Source organism: Cyprinus carpio, chromosome A6 (assembly GCF_018340385.1).
Source record: "Cyprinus carpio isolate SPL01 chromosome A6, ASM1834038v1, whole genome shotgun sequence".
NCBI lineage: Eukaryota > Metazoa > Chordata > Actinopteri > Cypriniformes > Cyprinidae > Cyprinus > Cyprinus carpio.
In genome coordinates this window covers 20,478,967-20,497,510 of record NC_056577.1, presented here as the reverse complement: position 1 = coordinate 20,497,510, position 18,544 = coordinate 20,478,967, and the positions used below count along the sequence as shown (strand labels likewise).

Below are 18,544 nucleotides of genomic sequence, written 5' to 3'. Positions count from 1 at the left end.
CTTTTAAAAACACGTTGACGTAATGACAGCTTTTACAATTGCTTGTTTATTGATTGACTGTTTCCAGTCATGCTTGTGTGCATTCATGCATGTAAAGGCTTTACGTGATATGAATGAACAGATTTAAAACTGCATTTGAAAGATTTATTGTTTACTTTTCCCCGTGTTCATTTTTCCCTCATCAGAAACATCTGCAGTAGTACTTAAGTTCCTCCAATGCATGATCATATCTGCATTTTAAAAATAGACAATGCGTAGCCTACATTTATTACCCCAATTTGTTATTAGCTTAAAAAATTCTTCTAGTTTTAAAAATGGAAGTGTATATCTCATTTACAACTATAGCTTTTTATATTACTTTGGGGTATTGTGTGACTTGGTTCATTTTATAAGCAAATAATGTTTATTTATAAATATCTTACCGTGTGTTTTTGTAAAGACATACCATTAAATGCACTATTTGGCGCCACCAGAATCAGGCAGCTTATGTATACACCGTATGTGTGTGTGAAATTCATTCCAATTTCACATTAATTATATGTTTTGTGAAAGTTTCAGGATCGATTTGCGGATATTATAAGGCATAAACATCTTCCTTGGACCTTATTATTAATTACGAATACAATTAGAAGTGTTTTTCGCAACAAATGGTAAATTTTTTTGTTGCGCTGTGATGTGTTGGTGTGAACGCGCTGCACTTCAGAGGGAGCGCGCACAGAGGTGGGCAGTAGGGGGCCAGACCCAAATGGCCTTTCATCTGTGCCACACTATACTGCTGTCCTAGCTCCTCCTTTTTTCTTTGTCACACTCAGATGTTAATAATCTCCCTCTCTCTCTGTCTCTCTCTCTCTCTGTCTCAGTCTCACACACACTTTCCCCCTCTCTCTCCTCTCCACACTCTCTTTGGACTTATAATTGGTTGTTAATCAAATGAATGAATACTCATGCAGCAACAATTACAAATTGGCAACCTCCACCGAATATCTGTTGAGATAAATTTTTCTTCTCTTGCCTTGAGCCATGTATTTAGCTAGAGTAATTTCCCACAAACTAGAATATCTGCTTCCAGTTTAAATATTCCTGTGCCCATAAAAACATATCTGACCTCATGTGTCTGAACTCTTTTACACCTGCATCATAGCTGGATGATGGATGATTCATCCTTATTTAAGATGGGTTGCTCACATAAATGTTCTGCACCACCTGTTAAGTGTACTGAGGGTTGTAAATGACATTTCATTTATTTGCAATTTTTCTCTTAAAGCTTCTCTGAGCTCCTTCTGTTTGTCCATCAGACTGGTGGCTGTGCTTTAAGTTGAGGCTGTTTTAACTGAGGCCTCCTAATTAAATAATGATGGTAATTGTGAATCGCTGTGTGTAAAAAGTAATAGAGATGGGCTAGAGGATTGATTATGCAGACTCAGCTGGTCCATGGTGCTTGTCATGTCTTATTTTCAGTATCCTCCCACGTCAATGAACATAATCAGTATAAAACCTAATAGCTGATTGTGATAAGATTGGTGTTGTGGTTATAGGAAAATACAAAAGCTTTTAGATGCATCTAAATTTTAAAGGGATAGTAAATGCAAAAGTTATTCCAAACCTGCATGTCTTTCTTTCTTTATGTGAGCAACACACAAAGAACATATTTAGAAGTTTTTGTCTATGCAATAAAAAAATCAGTTGGATCCAAAGTAATACTGGACCCCATTTATGTTCTTTGATTTAAAAAAAAAAATAAATAGAAAGAAATCTGCATATCATATAGTGATTTTTTTTTTTCTTGTAAGTAGTCTTTGTGCTGGATGTATCAATGGAAATTAGTCCTGGTTTGAAGGACTTTTCATAGTCTCTGCGTGGGATGATATCTGATTAAATAGCCCATTGAGATAGAGCCATTGCAAATGACCCATCCAGTTAACGACAGTCCATCCATCAGCTCATGGCTGCTGGGGCCCCTTTAAAGAAGTCCAGTCTGATAGGCCACCTCCACCTTACTGCCAAACTGGTCACTCATCTACATGTTCATGTGATCTAATTCAGTTACACTGGATGAGTGTGTAACAGTAGGTTGCTTGTGAGCTTTCTTGTGAGGGCGAGGCTTTTCGGTCATGCTTAATTAGCTCTGGAGTATTTGTTGTGTTGACTGTCCACTACACTGTGACTGTGACCTTTGGAACAGCTTCCTGCTTAAGTGCACACGCTCGTCTGAGAGGAACAGCCACCAGTATTGATCAGAAGAACCGTGTCCTGTCTTTATGTTCTGTGGATTGTGTATGATTAGTTTTCTTTGAAATTAGTTGAAGATTATTGTGATGACTCAACCTTGCCGAACAAAAACGTACTGTGGTAGTACCATTGTACAAGTGATTATCCGGTAATTTGATATACTGAACTAATATTCATATACCATGGTATTTACATGGTTCTTCAAAGAAAACCATGACAGTATCAATTCCAAAAAAAACAAACAAACAAAAAAAACAGTAATACCAAAGTTATTTTTGGTTCATTTTAATTATGTTTCCTTATTGTTGACCTTATGTTGAAATTAGAGTTGTTAATTTTCTGACAAATCAAATGTTATTTATCAGTGATCACCAGTTTTGAAATATTATCAGTGCCAGTGAAATCAGTTGTTCGCTGCTATTCAAAGTTTGGGTTATGTGCACCAAGCCTGCATTTATTTTAGGGGTGCTCCGATTGATTGGCTGCTGATGGCTATCTGCCGATAATCGCTTTGGGAAGTTCGGTGGTCTCTATAAAGGCCGATCCCATGCTGACGACCCGCCTGCCATAAGAGGTTCGGCATGACATGCAGCGGCATAGTCTCAATCTCTTTCCAGCCCAGGTAAAATAATGCTGAAGGTGAGGTACAATTCATATTTCTTCATTAATAACTTTCTGTGCATGCTGCACAATTGACACAGAAATTGTCACTTGCACAATCAAGGCATCGTCACTAAAGTTTATAATTTGTATTTCTTTTTAAGTCTTGCCAGTGTTTAAACCATTCAGCACTCACACACTCTCCTAGAGACGGTGCGCTCATGCACACTCGTAGTGCACACACATAATGGCAGGTTCACACATACTCCGTTTGCAGTGTGTATGTGGCACATTTTTTTTCCGCGCCCATGTTACCAGATTAGAGCAGGGGTGGGCAGCTTCGGTCCTGGAGGGCCACTGTCCTGCAGAATTTAGCTCCAACCCTAATCAAACACACCTGCCTTTAGCTTAGTGATGTTGAAGACATTGATTAGCTTGTTCAGGTGTGTTTGATTAGGGTTGAAGCAGGACAGTGGCCCTCCAGGACTGAAGTTGCCCAGCCCTGGATTAGAGTGTTCACACTGCACACAGTTGCGGTCCAGCAGTGCATTCCAGGTCTATTTTTGCTGTGCTGCACACGCTGAATTAAATCCTGATCAGAGCACCGATCTTTTTTTTTTTTTTTTTTTTTTTTTTTTTTTTTTGACTTTTTTTTTTTTATTAATCATAAAATATCATATTAATATATAATTAAGCTTTTGGAGAGTCGCACCATATGACATTTTACATTCTTCGCTGTGATATCAGGACAGTTATAGAGTTACAGTACAACAAATAGACAAACTAAATTTGATGTGTGTTGCTTGTGTTTAGATCTTTGAGTTCACTGTTCACTTTCACACACAAAAGTTCATAGTCTAATACCATTTTCTTAGATTCCTAAATTGATTTGCCCAACATTAGCAATTAAAAAGCGTTTCTGTCCTCATCCTCCAGCTGTTTGATTTTAATTAGTGATGGCAGCAGCAGAAGATTCTCTCTTTTGTTTTCCCTATGCACTTGTTGCCCCCCCACCATATCTTTTCTGCTTTATGTTTCATTCTATTGTCGCTGTCTTTTGTCCCCACACTGATGATCAGTATCCTGTTGAAACCACTCCCAGACTCGAGTTAACAATCTAAAGAGAGCGTTCCTCACTGTGCATCGCAGCAAAACATTTGTATGCTTTAATTGGGCTTTCGGTGAGGGGAAAAAAGGCCACCCTGGCGGTCTTTTCGTTGGGTATCACCATGGTAAAGTAAACCTCAACAAAGCCATTGTGGCATATTTTTCATTTACTCGAAACTTCACCAAGAGGGCTTCTCATTGCACGGCTAGGATGCGCCTGTTATTGAACAACCTAGTTAGAAAGTCTGCTGTGAGGAAGCTTTTGAGAGGAGGTCTTTCATTCACAATCTCCCAGAGGCAACCCCCCCCCCCCACCCTTTCTCTTGGAGAAGAGTCTGCCTTCTGTAGTGCCTTTATTAACCAGGAGCTGTAATTAACCAGCCTTATTTAATCAGTTTGGGCTCTTTCTCTCACACACACGTAGGGAAGAATAGAAGCTTCATGGGAACTGGCATTTGTGCAGCACTCAAAAGCTTCTTTCTGTAAGTTCAGGGTCGACCTGGGATGGGACATTGGGCCTTATCACAGAGTCTTCAATGGGGAGGTCTTCACACACCCTACCCTATTCCTAGGGGGATGGGAGACTAGGGGCCCCACAGCACTCTTAGAAGTGTGTCTGTGTTGTTGTTTGTTGGATGACTATGCAGGGAGGCTTGGTGCTTGTTCTCTCTTCTACCTTTATGTTTTTTGTAACTGTGATCTCCTTCCCCCCTCATCTGATACGACCTTACATTAACTGTGAGAGACGAGAAGGGCCCTGACTGCATTCGCTCCAGACTGTTTTTCATTTCTGCTTCTTTTCTTTTCAAACTGACAGCCCCCCTCTGTCCAGGGTCTAAACCGTCCTGATAACCCTCATGTTGTTGTTTGTCTCAGAGTAAAAGAAATGTATAGGATTTAAGAGTTTGATGTCGATTAAGGATTAATTTTTTTTTTTTTTGGGGGTGTATTGTGATGCAATATTTGAGCAGTTTAGAGGAATAGCCTAACTCATCCACGTCATTTCCAAACCTGTATTTTTTTCTTTCTTCCATTGAACACAAAATGAGATACTGACTACACAAAAGGAGTGTCCTGACTACTCTATTACATACAATGAAAGTGAATGGGGATGGGTGATACGTTTCTTTACCTAGAACAAAAAAATAAATAAATACTCAGAAAACCAGCAAAATTCAATTTTTTTTAATTAACACCCTTCTACTGTAGCTGTCAAAAATTTGTAAAATATATTTAAATGTTAACAGAAGGTTTTTTTAAACAGACTTGTATTTCTTGAGCTCAGAAGCATTTTGAGTGGTTTGGATTGACTTGAAAGTAATTTATTTATTTATTTGTTTGTTTTTATTTTAACTACAATTAAATTTTCCTTTTCATATTAAGTGCATTTGAGTAAATTCTAAATCACTTTGAGTCAAGTCTGACCATTCAGACTTCATTTAGATTTAAATCAGATTTCAAACCACATTTTGATGTGCTTTGGATTGGTTTTGTAAAAAAAAAAAAAAAAAAAAAAAAATCTTCCGGGTAAGATGTCAGCAAAGTCTATTTTAGCAATCAAACAGCTTTTATCTTTGCTTTACAGGCTCTTGATGTAATGTTGGAGTAATGTTCTCAGGCTGTGATTGATTGTTTAGAGAATGTGCATTTTGAATTGACATTTTCTTCCCAGAGTTTCCAAAGCCTCATGCATTATGCAGGCGGCTGGTGGAAAATTTTCTAGGTAGGGCGCTACGTCCAACAATTTTAGCATACATCCCAGTATGATTTATCCCAGTATTTTAAATAAAAATAATTATGTTAAAAGTTTGAGGATGATTCTCACAAAACTATCATTTCTGCAAGAATTTTTCAATATAAATTAAAACATTTTTTAATTTTCATAATTCACAATTTATGTGTACAGTGCAACAGCAGAAACTGAGGAAAAAAATAAATGTCACATTTGTTTAAAGCATTTTCTGTAACAACAAGTCAAGCTGCAATACCAAACAGGACCACACAGAGATGCCAACAGACCACTATACCAGTTGCTTTAACCTGACTGTAATTAAATATATATACGGATCCATTCAGAATTATTAAACAGCGCAAAAAGCAAATAAAAACATTCTGAATTTGTCGAATGTGGTGATCTGAAGGCAGCTCAACATGACCAGTGAATAGTTCCTCTGTCAGAGTGAGTGTTGATGCCCATATGTATATAAACAACACTGACCGCAGCATACTCCTATAAAAACAGCATTATTCAGCATTATAAAACACTTGCCAGATGTGCGACCATACTGAAATGTGCTCGTGCAAAAAGCTATCAGAGAGGTCACATACATGGCTTATTCATTTGCACACTAATAATAATGGACTCGCATGTGTTTAATAAAGTACTACTCCTCTATGTCAATGTTATCGTCTTTACCTCCATTACAATCGTCATCCATCAAAACTTTACTGGTAAGATAATGGTTTGCTTTATTCAGGCCATACAGACTAGTCCTGACTGAGTCTGACTTCGGCTTAAAGATAATTAATAGGTATGTTTGTTCATTCTCCCGGAACTCATAGAGATTGCATTGCAGTCCCTGCAGTTAAAACAAAAAAAAACTTTGTATAGAAGTGTATGAGAACACTTAGGGCAATTCTCGGCTAGAGTGAAATTGCCTAAAAAGAGGCGGTACTCCACAGAATGTGACTGACGCTGATTGGACTATATATCCAGAGGCAGAACAAACAGTCTAGAAGAGTGACAGCTGTGGTTGAATGTGATGGGGGAAAAATCCCTCCTTTTGAACTTTGGTGGTGCGTCGCCCTATTGCCCTAATAAAGAAGCCACCCCTGGTATTATGTATGGAGCCAGTTTGATAGGGCATTGAAGTGTCTGAGGCAGGAATGTTTCAGTTTGGGAGGAGTAGAACAGCCCTCAAATGACAGGGTGAGGAGGACTATGTCTGGGCATCTAAACCCATTCACTTGGAGTGAGTGAGTGAGTGAATGAATGTACTCCCCTTCATTAATCCTGAAATCTTCAATCCCAATCGCACCGGCTGTTAACATCCATTTTTCTAAGCCGTTCAAAGTATTGAAGTGCTCACATAAGTATAACAGACACTCTGGGCATTGGTTCTTTTACTTTGTATGCTTCTGAGAAACCGCACCAGACCAGACCTTGTTTTATTAGTTCAGGAAGCAAATATTGGGACATTTTACCAAAACTTGTGTTATTCTTCACAGAGGAGGGAGCTCAGATAGAAGATGGATGTGTTTAGAGATTAAGAAGGGGAGGATGAGAGCGCCCACTGTGTTTGGTCGGGGGGTCACTCCCTGATTTAGAGATTTAAAGTGGGTCCATAAATACAGAGGTCAATAGTTTGCATCCCATCCAAACCCCTTTATCTGATAACCTTTGAGATAAGAGGGTAGGTGGGAATTCCTCTTTGTGGTCCTGAAGGCACATTTCCTTTTGCTCATTGGTGGCATAAAACGGTTGGAATACGTCTCTATAAGCTTTTTGTGCTTGACCATTGCTGTTTTGCTTAAGACTAAGTCGCAACAACAGGCTAAAGCACAGCATGTTGTCAGCACACAAAAATTAGGGATGCATGATATGTCATTACCATGTTGGTACCATTACTATAATAATAACATTATTTTTAATAAAAAAAATTATATATTATTATTATTATTAAAAATGTAATTTAATTATTAATTTAAATTTGTTTTTTGTGTATTTTTTTAAATTGATACTTATCAGCACATATTGAGTATTAGATTTTTACAATTTGTCATTGTATTCCCATTGTGCTCTTTTCTTCTGATTTTCACATTTAGATTATCTTTGCTGTCTTGTTCTCTTTTAAAATAAATTTTAATAATACTACATTTTGTTAAATTTTTTAAAAAACAAATTAAAAAAAGAAAGAAAGAAAAATTAGTCAACCTAATTGACTACTGAATGACTGACTAGTTGGTTGTCTTTTCTGGTACTTTTATTATTAGTGTACAGGTAATTCTAATTTCATATATTCCATTTAGAAGATTGGCAGCCTCTCTCACCACCCAAGATGAAGCAGGAAATGACCTCAGATAGTGTCTGAACTTTGAATCTCTCTCTTGTAGTGTGTACTTTGAAAGATAAAAAGAACCTTGATTCTGAGGCCACTAGTTGGCTGACATAAAGGAGCGTTCCTTCTTTGAATGTGCGATAGGAAAAGGAGGAAAGCTGCTAGAGCAACAAGCAGCAGCTGTGTTTTGCTATGACTGTCTCAAGCCGGGCCGCTGCTTGCCAAGGACAGTTATTTTATCTACCCCAACTGACTGGTAACGCAACACCTGCGTTAGCACAGCAGATGAACTTGGGTGTTAGGCACAAGAGTACACTTCCCCTCTATGATATGTAAACATGAAAAAGGAATCAAAAAGAATTTTTATTGGCCTCGATACTGCAGTCGATGCTTAACATTTGTGTGTGTGTGTGTGAGGACTATTTATGAGCATTTCCAAAGTAATACTTCTGTTTATTGATTCTGATTTATTGATACTGAATACTGATTATTTATGTTGCAGTGTGGTTTCAGATTAACTGCCCTTGTCTTGTCTTGTGATTGCTTTAGCAGTAGGGAGCAATTTACTGCCTGATTTACTAGGTGCCTGTGCCTGTGAGAGAAAGAAGAGAGCAAGGTTGTGGAAGAGAGAAAGAGAATATGTTTTTGCTCGATGTATGCATGTGCACTTCTCAAATCGTGCCCGCCAGCAGTCCGCCTGGCATTTGTGTGTGTGTGTGTGAACTGGTCCAGTGCCAGCGTCTCTTTTACAGGAGTCTTGGGGACAGTGCTTTTTAGTCTCTGGCGTCTGCTGAAAGGAAGGCTGTGTAATGAACAGTTTGCAGCAGAGCACTGTGGGAATGCAGGTGTCTGGATGGAGGCACTTATTGTAATGTTTAGTGGGCTCTGCATGCACGTTGACTCTGTTAAAAGGCTTAATGTGGTATTTTATGTAGTTATTTATGGTTTCTGTGTTATTTTCTGTTTGTAGTTAATGTAATACTGAAGTATTGTCCAAAAAATGTCTCCAAACTGAAAGACCCGATCAAAAAAATTAAAAATAGTTGATATTTGAGAGTTAATTCTGATGTTGACCTGATCACTATCAAGCCTATTCATATCATGCATTCAGTCAACATCTGTAAACATTTGATTCAGCATAATATCATCTTCTATTTTTTTACCTTCAGTGTGAGACCGCTTCGGATTTCCTTCGGATTTCAACCTGGTAATGTCTCTGTGGTTAAAATCTGTTAATTTCAGCGCAATTTCTTCCTACTTACTTCAAAGAGTGAGTTTACCACACCGCAAACCGGAATCAGGCCTTCAGCTGTGTTTAAGTGAGGATTTGCCAAATCTTTAATCTGATTTTCATCTCTGTTTGGGTTCCTCAAAGAGGATTAGGTGAGTTTGTTTGTTTGTATTGTCTTCACTAAACAAACCATTATGGATGGTGCCAAAACCTAGTGCCGTATTCCTGTATTTAGCTGGATTAGGGGAAGGGAGGGTTGGTATTTTTTTACGATTTGAATTAACCCTGGCAGCTTTCTCGGTGGAAATGTTATCATTTAGAGAGCAGTTGCAAAGGAATGTAAGGAATGATTTGACAGAAAATATATCTTTGGTTGCCTGGGGTTTTTACTGTCTTCGACTTTGTGGTTCATGTTGTGTGAGTTTACCAGTTTGCGCATAAATGCATATTTGTGTGAGGAAAAAATTGTCCATGAATACCCAGGGCTTTGATCAGCCAAACTTTAGGCTTGCAATGGTGTCACGGTGTAATCTGACAGAAACCGCATCGATGACATTTCCAGACTGCTGATTCAAATGCATTTCTGTCTCGTTCTCAATGCTTGGTGTTGGCAGAGAATTTAAAGAGAATGCAAAGCGAGTGTGTTATTTTTCTTCACCCATTTCCCATGAACATGTGCATGCAAACCTGACTGAAACTAAGGTATTGCAGAAATAATTGACGGCAATTGAGTTTTTCCCACACGTTGTTTTTGTAGTTATTATGTTTGTAGGCAAATGTTTCACCATGTCACTGCCACTTTGAGCAAATATTCACTTGCATCTAAAGTTTTTGGCCTATTAAGCTGGTTTGATATACAGATAAAATGTAATTTTCTTTAAATGGAGAGAAATTGCCTACCTAGACAGGCTTCCTAACTGCACATTACATACTTTATTGTACATACTTATTTGATTGGTTAGGATGGTGGTATGTTCTTTTTTTTTTAAATACTTCTAAATGCAAAAGATAATTGCTAACTTTCAACTGTCATTTGATGATCTGCCATAGATTTATTTTCTTTTATATTATATTTATATAATTATTTAATTATTAAAATTGTATTTGTATTACAAGATTTTAATGCCATTTAAATAAAATTTTAAAAGCACACAGCCTGCGAAGATTTTAATTCTTGTCTTAGCACAGTGGATGATTGATGGTGAGTAGGCGGTCCTTCACTGTTGTCTTGGACACATCAAGTGTTTACACTATAAATGTAGTGTGGTCACCATTTTGACTACCTGAGAATGTGAAGTGATTGTATTGCAAACATTCTGTTCCCCAATTACACTTGTATTTAGCATTGTCCACTTTTGATCAGATCACCCAAAATAAATGTCTATGGCAAGTTAAAACAGAATCCTAGAAATTCATTGAAGTCAGGGTTTGTTGCATAGTAGCTTGTGTGAGTGTAATAGACTTTGGCAGGCCTGTGGGTATCAGAGGCCCTTCTCGCTCACTGATTCTGTCTGTAACCAAGCCCCTGTGTCCATCTGAGCGTGTTCATCACGCACCCTGAGTTCACATCCGGCAGACAGCCAACAGAGCCTTTGTCTTCTGGACTGAAGCGAGCAGCAGGATCCTGCTCTGTCTTACTGATCTGAGAATAACCAGAGATAAGCAGTGGTCCCAGACTGGAATGATTCTCCCTGATCACTGGAATGTGCTTCCCCTTGTAGGCCTTGGACTGGGTTTTCATTTGGAAGTTTTCTGGATTCAGGATTAAAGTTTTGTGGGGTTTTAGGAAATGTCTGTTAGCTTTGAGGTAATTTGTACTCCTAAAAGTTTAATTTTATCAAATATACATTTCAAATGTGAAATTTCTTAGAGAAAACGGACCAAAAATAGTACTCACTCATCCTGGACTATGCTGTTTTTTTCCACCTCAGTGATGAAGTACAGAGCTGTATATCCAAGTAATACACCTTTAGAGCTCCCCAGAGTTTGGTCTGTTTTTGAAACTTGTTTTACAACAAGAGCACACGTGTACAGTAATTCTAGGTAGTGTTGGTCAGTGTTCCTGTGAAAGATGCTGCATTCTTCAATAGGGTTGACAGAAAACACAGCCTTTTTATTTTGATTCGTTTTTGTTATTTGAAAAGAATCGGATATTTTAGCAATTTCTAAGTTCCGTTTCCGAAAACGGTTCTGGTGTGAAACGTGACCAAGTGCTGTGTGCAGCCTTCCGCCGGTGTTCTGACGATTCTGCATTTCCCGTAAAGGATGTCACAAACCAAATAATAGAAACGCCGCCCTGCCTCTTTAACTACTGAGCACATTGATTCCAATGACACGCATTCCACAGACACGCCGGGTCTTTAACTACCAAACACATGTTTCTCACGACTGTACGCGCACTCGCGGCTTTGATAACTGTGCACGTCGTGTTGTCTGACTGTACATGTACCGACAGCGTGCAGCACCTGCCGCCACTAAATTACATTATATTTGTCCCATATTCTCATTAATATACATACTGTCTTCAACTTGGACCACTAAATAAATAGACGTTATTGTTATGCAAGTATGAGGGTTAGATTATTTAGTGTCCAGGTCATTTCAAGAGTGATAAACAAAATGATAGAAAATATTTATTTTCATGCATTTTAAAAGTTTAAAAATGTGGAAACCACTCATTGCATCACACCATCTCCTGACTGCATTATAAATAGGGGCTTTATGGAGTGTGTGTATACATGGTTATAAGTATAACAGTTTATATTTCATTAATTTAGGGAAATGAACAAGTGTCTTAGCCCCCAAGGGACAGCTTATTCCTGCTTGAAAAGCAAAATGTTATTGATAGTGTAAAAAACATCAACTTTGAAGCACATGCTGATTGATGGACTAGCATTACTCAACATTACTTACTATCTTCCAGCAACACTACATTCAATGAAGGTAAAATAGTAAAAAACATAATAATAGTCCATTTAAATGGAACCGGAATCTGAAAATTTCTAACAATACCCGACCCTACTTATAAAGATCCGTATGCTGTAATTCAAATTGAATTTTGACATTGCCAACCTTTGAATTAAGTTGACAGTAAGTAATAAACAGTATTGAGCATTGAGAAGTTGAGTATTGTGCATTTTTCCTTACCACTATTTTTTAATAGTTATTTAATGATTTTAATGGAACCAGAATCGGAACCGGAACTGGGAAATTTCTAACTATTCCCAAACCTATTCTTCAGTGACAGCCCTACAAAAGTCCCTCTATAGCCCCTTTCACACTTCACGTCGGACCCGGCAAATTGCCGGAACATTGCCGGGTCGACTTCTGTGTGAAAGCAAACACGTCCCGGGATTGATTCCGGGATTGAACCCGGGTCGGGGACCTAGTAACATTGGCGGGTTCAGTCCCGGAACGAGTGCTGTGTGAACAAATGCCAGAACCAATGCCGTGTCGTAGTGATGACGCGTGTTATCGCGCGACTCTTTTAACGGGTGTTTTAAAGGCAGATCACCGTTCGCGATTAAACAAATATGTGCAAACTGTAACGAAGCAGAGATCAGTTAGTTCCTCACTTTCCGCGCTGACTTTGAGATCGGTTACCAGCTTAAGTGAAAGTTAACGTGCCTAGCGTTTTCGACTCGTACATTACACGTCACACCCTGATATCACGTGTCTTCACGGGACCTTTACGGGTTGTGTGTGAACGCATGCACATATTCCGGGTAATCACTGGCAGTGTGAAAGTGCAAAATCTAGCGACCTGGGTACAAATGCCGGGACACATTACCCGTGTATTTGCCGGAATTGCAGTGTGAAAGGGTCTTATGAGCCACTGCCACACTGTCTCCTGTTTTGGGGTCATCAGGACAGAAGAAATACAAATGTATCCCAGTAAAGCTTAGCATTATGGAAATAGCAGGAAGAAAAAGATAATTTGTTTACTTGGTAATAAGTGCCTTAACCCTTTCACATGTAAGTTTGAAATATACTAACTGACCCCCCAGCGTGAGTTTTTTTTAATGTGACCATTATTTTGAATGTGTCACCTTATTATTTCCATGGTGACGCATTATGCTTGTCATGTGACATACCGCAGCCACAATAGTGCTGTATGACAGATGTGTCACCTATATCTCATTCTTCATAAACTTGTTAACTATGGCATGAACTATATGGTTTTCCCATTCTGAAATACGTGTAAGTGAATGTTTTGTCATTTGCAAACCTTAATAATGATCTTGTTGGTTGATCTATAGCACCACAATTCAGAGAATTATATCTGAGAGATTTACAACACGTAAATTCATCCATTTTTCCCTATATACATGAAAGTAAGTTGCCGGGGGACTGGGAGAAGAACAGAGTGAACTTTATAGTTATTTACACAATATTTATCCGGTATAAATAAAACACGTTGTCTTATTATTTTTGTATTTTACAAACTATAAATGTATTGTTTTGCTCTGTATTTAAATGTCTGAAACCTAAAATAAACATTATGTGGTTGAAAACACTGCATAGTTGTGATAATATGACAAGCCGAGAGCACGTCCGTCTCTGGCTCTACGCCAGCCGAAGCAAGAGAGCACATTTGAATCGGGCAGTTATATGATGTCACTGTACATTCTAAAATCCCATATGTGGGACTGTACTCCCTGGGGCACAGAAAATGCGATCCCACATGTGGGACTGTTCCGCTCAAGAGGTTAAACTGAGTATCTTTCTTGATTTGCTTCCACAAACCTGGCAAACTTTGACAAACCCAGGAACTTTCTAACATCAAATCTAAGAGCATGATTTTGTTTCCCAACAGACTGATTAAAATCTGTACACCCTGACTCTTGGAGGTTGCATAATATGCAATCTAATTCGACCTTGTGATTTTCAGCAACATGAATACGGTCACTGAACAGACTGTTGACTATGTCGACTGAGACTGAGAACAGCTGTTTTGATTCTTGTGGGGCACTTATTTAGTCAGTAATTTATTCAGTCAAATTTCATGTAACTTAAAGGCATAGTTTAAGCGCATCAAGTAAACATGTTTGAGTTTCCATTTACCATATTTGATGTGCTCTGTGTATTTGCATTGATCAGTGTTTAAAAATCGGTTCATCATATTGGAGATTCTGTGTCTTCAGAAGACTTGGATTAAACCGTTTGGTTTATTTTACCATCTCTGGTCCCACTTTATATTAAGTGGCCTTGACTAATATGTACTTACATCAAAAAAATCAGTAAAATGTACTTACTGTGTTCATATTGTATTGCAAAACACTTTTGCTGCTATTGAGGTGGGAAATGGGTAAGGTAAGGGACAGGTTTGGTGGTACGGGTAGGTTTGGGCGGGGGGTGGGTTTAAGGTGTAAGGGATGGGTCAACAGTGTAATTATAAATGTAATTATAGAAATTAATTACAGAAGTAATTACATGCAGATGTTTTTCAAATGTAAGTACAATGTAAAAATATGTGTGTACACAATAAGTGCATTGTGATTGTAATCCAAATTATTCATTTAAATGTAAGTACATAGTAGTTTAGGCCACTTAATATAAAGTAGGACCCAATCTTTTTCTGAAATAATTGAAGCGACAAAGTTTTTGTGGAATAAACTTTCAATAAAGGGACACACATCTCTCAGATTTCATAAAAAAAATAAAAAATCTTAATTTGAAGGTAAACAAAAGTGAACCTTTAATTCATTTTGCTTACACGGAACAGAGTACTGATGTTAAAAATACCCTCCCAAAGTTAATTTACAATGTATAGATTCACTAGTCTAGTTTTCTGTTGCTTGAAATATGGCTGCTTTACTTCTTCCGTGTCAATAGTCATCTGCTAAAACTCTGGGGCTTAAGGTTTCTTACAGAGGATTTTCCAAGTGTCTTAACACAAATATCCTTAATATTTTCACGAATCTAACCTGAAAGACTTCAAAGTAATTGTCCAGAGGAACAAGCTCAAGAGAATGCAGTATGTAGACGTGAGCTCACATTTTAATATAATGCAAAACAGGAGAGTGAGAGGACCACCCTTGATCTATTATACTTGCTTTCATTCAGTTTGGCTCTCCCGAGAGATGTGGTTGAATTAATGCAATCAACGAATTACATTTTCTGAACAAAAAAAGCAGATCGCTGGTTTATACGGAGAGGTCTGTTTGCTTAAGCTTGACGGTGCTGAAATGTTGGCTTTCACAAGCCTGCGGACACAGTTTGATTGCCTTGTTCCCATAAACTTAAACTGACTCTGAGATGTTTGATCTGAATTACGTATTTTATGTGGAAAAAGAGATTTGCCCTTCAGTCCAGGCAGAAATCCCGTCTTCTACCATGCTGTTTGAATTCTGGTCAATGTTTGCTCTCCAGTTCTTGAGGTTTTCTCACCTCACTTGCTTCATATTTAGCCGTTCTCAGTTCAAAAGCTTTAGATGAAGAACATTACAAGGGTGTTATTATGACTGCAGGTGCCAGATCTGTTGGTGTGTGTCTGACTGTGTTGGCAGTGTTAAAGGAGAATGGGCACAGAGGGCAGCTAAGCCCGATGTAGCCCAGACCATATGTGGGCGTTGTGGGTTGAGGTGGTTGGGAAGTTGGAAAGTTACACCACCGTGAGTGCCAGGGTAGCCAGTGCACGATTCAGGACTCGCAACATAACCTGAATGTAGCATGATAATTAAAAACACAGCACAGAATTCTTTGTTGTTGCCATTTGATCGCACCTGTGTGTGATAAAACAGCTTGAGTCCAAGATGGAGAATGTGTATGGATTTGCAGTAGGTCTGCATATATTTATGGATTAACACTTCTGAAAGATTTTGTTTATTTTTTTTGGTTCAGGTTTGCTGTACTAAGAAACTCTTTTATAATCATTTAGTAAGAAAATCCTTTAGTGCTTTGATCTGCCAGTAACAGTTTTATAAGTTGTCAAATGGTATTTCTGTTTAACAAGACCCAGATTTGAAGTTAGACTTTCCTCTTTAGTGGATTGGAAATGTATCATTGCACAAGCCGAATGTTTGGCTAAAAAAATCAGTATTTTACACAGGGAAAACTGACACCATTGCTGTTTAATATTAAATAGTTTATTTGTTTTATGACTTGTGAATAATGAACAGTCTGTAGTGTTCATTAACTACTTTGATCTGTTTGTAGACTCATAGCTTTTATACCAAAATTGGAAATTTGTTAGTCAAAATCCAACACTACTGTGTTTTTTTTTGGCATCTGATGGGGATCTGGATGATCTGGTTCTAGGCAGACCCTGCCAGTATAGCAGGAAATGAAGTGGTGTCTCCATCGTCCCTCATAGATGGATGAGCTCCAGGAATGTCAGACAGGGCTGTGGGCTCCAAGACCTTCTCCTTTTTTCCCCAATCTTCTCTTCCTCCTCCTTCTCCTCCTCCCCTTTTTATGTTTTTCCAGCGAGTTGTGAATTTTGCTCAGTGTTTGAAGCTAACATTTCACCTCTGACAAACAGACATCGCTCATCTCCTAAATTTTAACACCCCACGAGAGGAAAGATTAGAGACTCTCTCATGTTTACCTCCACAACTCTCAGAAGCAGAATTGCATGCTGCCCTAGTTTTAGTCAGAAGAGTATAAAAGTCTTGCTGCTCTTCTCTCTGAATGTTGCTATGGTGCAAATAAAATCATTAATTTCATCTGGAACCTCAAAACAATGACTCGACAATATTGAATAGATTTTATTTATTTTTCCATATGTGGCAAATTGGATGAAGTTTGTTGCTTCTTAAATCTACTGAATTCTGCTCTACGCTAAAGACTTTTAGATTTTTTTTTGTTGTTGTTGACAGTTTTGATTTCAGTTTTTCACATGGGCCAGTTAAGTTCTCAGTTAGTTTGTTGTAACCTACACATTTAAATCCTACTCTTCATTAAAGCAAGACTCAACAATATGCATTTTTTCTGCTGTAGTTCAGATTTGTTATTGCCCTGCCAATATTACACTTTTCAAAGTTTTAATTTATATATATATATATATATATTTATATATTTATTTATATGTTTCAATTTGAAAGGCATAAAAAATTTGATCAACGAATGTAAGATGTAGTGACAACACAGCTTTTTCCTTTTTTCTATAGCTTACCACTTTTTACACAGGTATATCTTTTTATGTGCTGTGCATACTGGATCTTGTAAGACTGCAGCAATGGCTGTATGCAGAAATTCAAGGTAATAAAACTCTCGGCCTTTCAACTGTTGTAATTGTTATTTGGGTCCCCTTCACATGTGGAAACCATTATATCCTGTCTGCTGGACTGAAAAAAAACAAACAGGGCTGCCATGAGTTGGAGATCTGCGGGGAACCCGCTCTGTGACCCGGTCTCTCAACGGGCCCCTCAGTGTTTGCACAAAGAGGTTTTTTTATTATAGGACCCCAGGCTTTGTCAGCTCCTCCAACGACACTCAGTCTCTCTCTCGGTGGAGGGGTGGCCTAAAACATAAGTTCAGCCCAGAGCGGATCATAAACACACAGGTGTAAGGTGTGTTATCTCTGCAGGTGATTTATCTAAGTTGTAAGTTGAGTGAGGCCTGATGTATATCCCTGTTAAGACAGTATATTGATGCTGGATGTGTTAAGAGATTCTTTTATAGTAATGCCACATTTTTTTCTCTCAAGAAGACAGTCATCAGGCTTACTTAGGCTGAACTGCACATGGTGCTGGACCTTGAAAGTATATGAATGCAATGTTTTGACTGTGCTAGTAATGCGTAACTGTGGAAACCAAAGTCATTTTTGCTCCAGCCTTACACAGTGTCATTACTTCAGTTCTGATGGTCAGATAAGTTTGAGAAGATTTGATATTAAAGAACCATTAAAACAACTTCTGCTCCATCAACCTGATAACTCTGTGAGATTATATATGCTCGCATCTGGAACTCATTTTACACTCGCTCTCTTCTCGTCCACCCAACCCCCTCACAAACACACACACTTCAGTTTATTCACTGCTAATGTGAAACATGTCAGCCACACTTCAATATGTTAACTCTTTTTTTCAAACAAAATTGAAAAATTTATGCAAGAAAAACATGAAATGTTGTAACTTAGGACATAGCTCACAAATATCTGACTTTTGACATATCTTTAAACTAGACTTTTTCTTGGCTGTTTGTTGTAAGAACCAGTTGTAGTAAGATTTTTTATTTAATTTTTTTGTTACTGTAATGTATAATTTGATTAGGTATGCCTAATCATAAGGGAACCAACATTCATATATTGGGACAGCAAACATTTAGGAGACAAAAAAAATTCTAAATTAAAATCTAAATTATTAAATAGTGTTAA

The 18,544-nt window shown here is 38.0% G+C and overlaps 1 protein-coding gene across 1 annotated transcript in view; it reads left to right on the top strand.

Moving 5' to 3' along the window:
* Positions 1 to 18,544, top strand: part of LOC109054253 (VWFA and cache domain-containing protein 1-like) — a 73,437-nt gene that overhangs the window by 724 nt on the left and 54,169 nt on the right. The window lies entirely within an intron of this gene.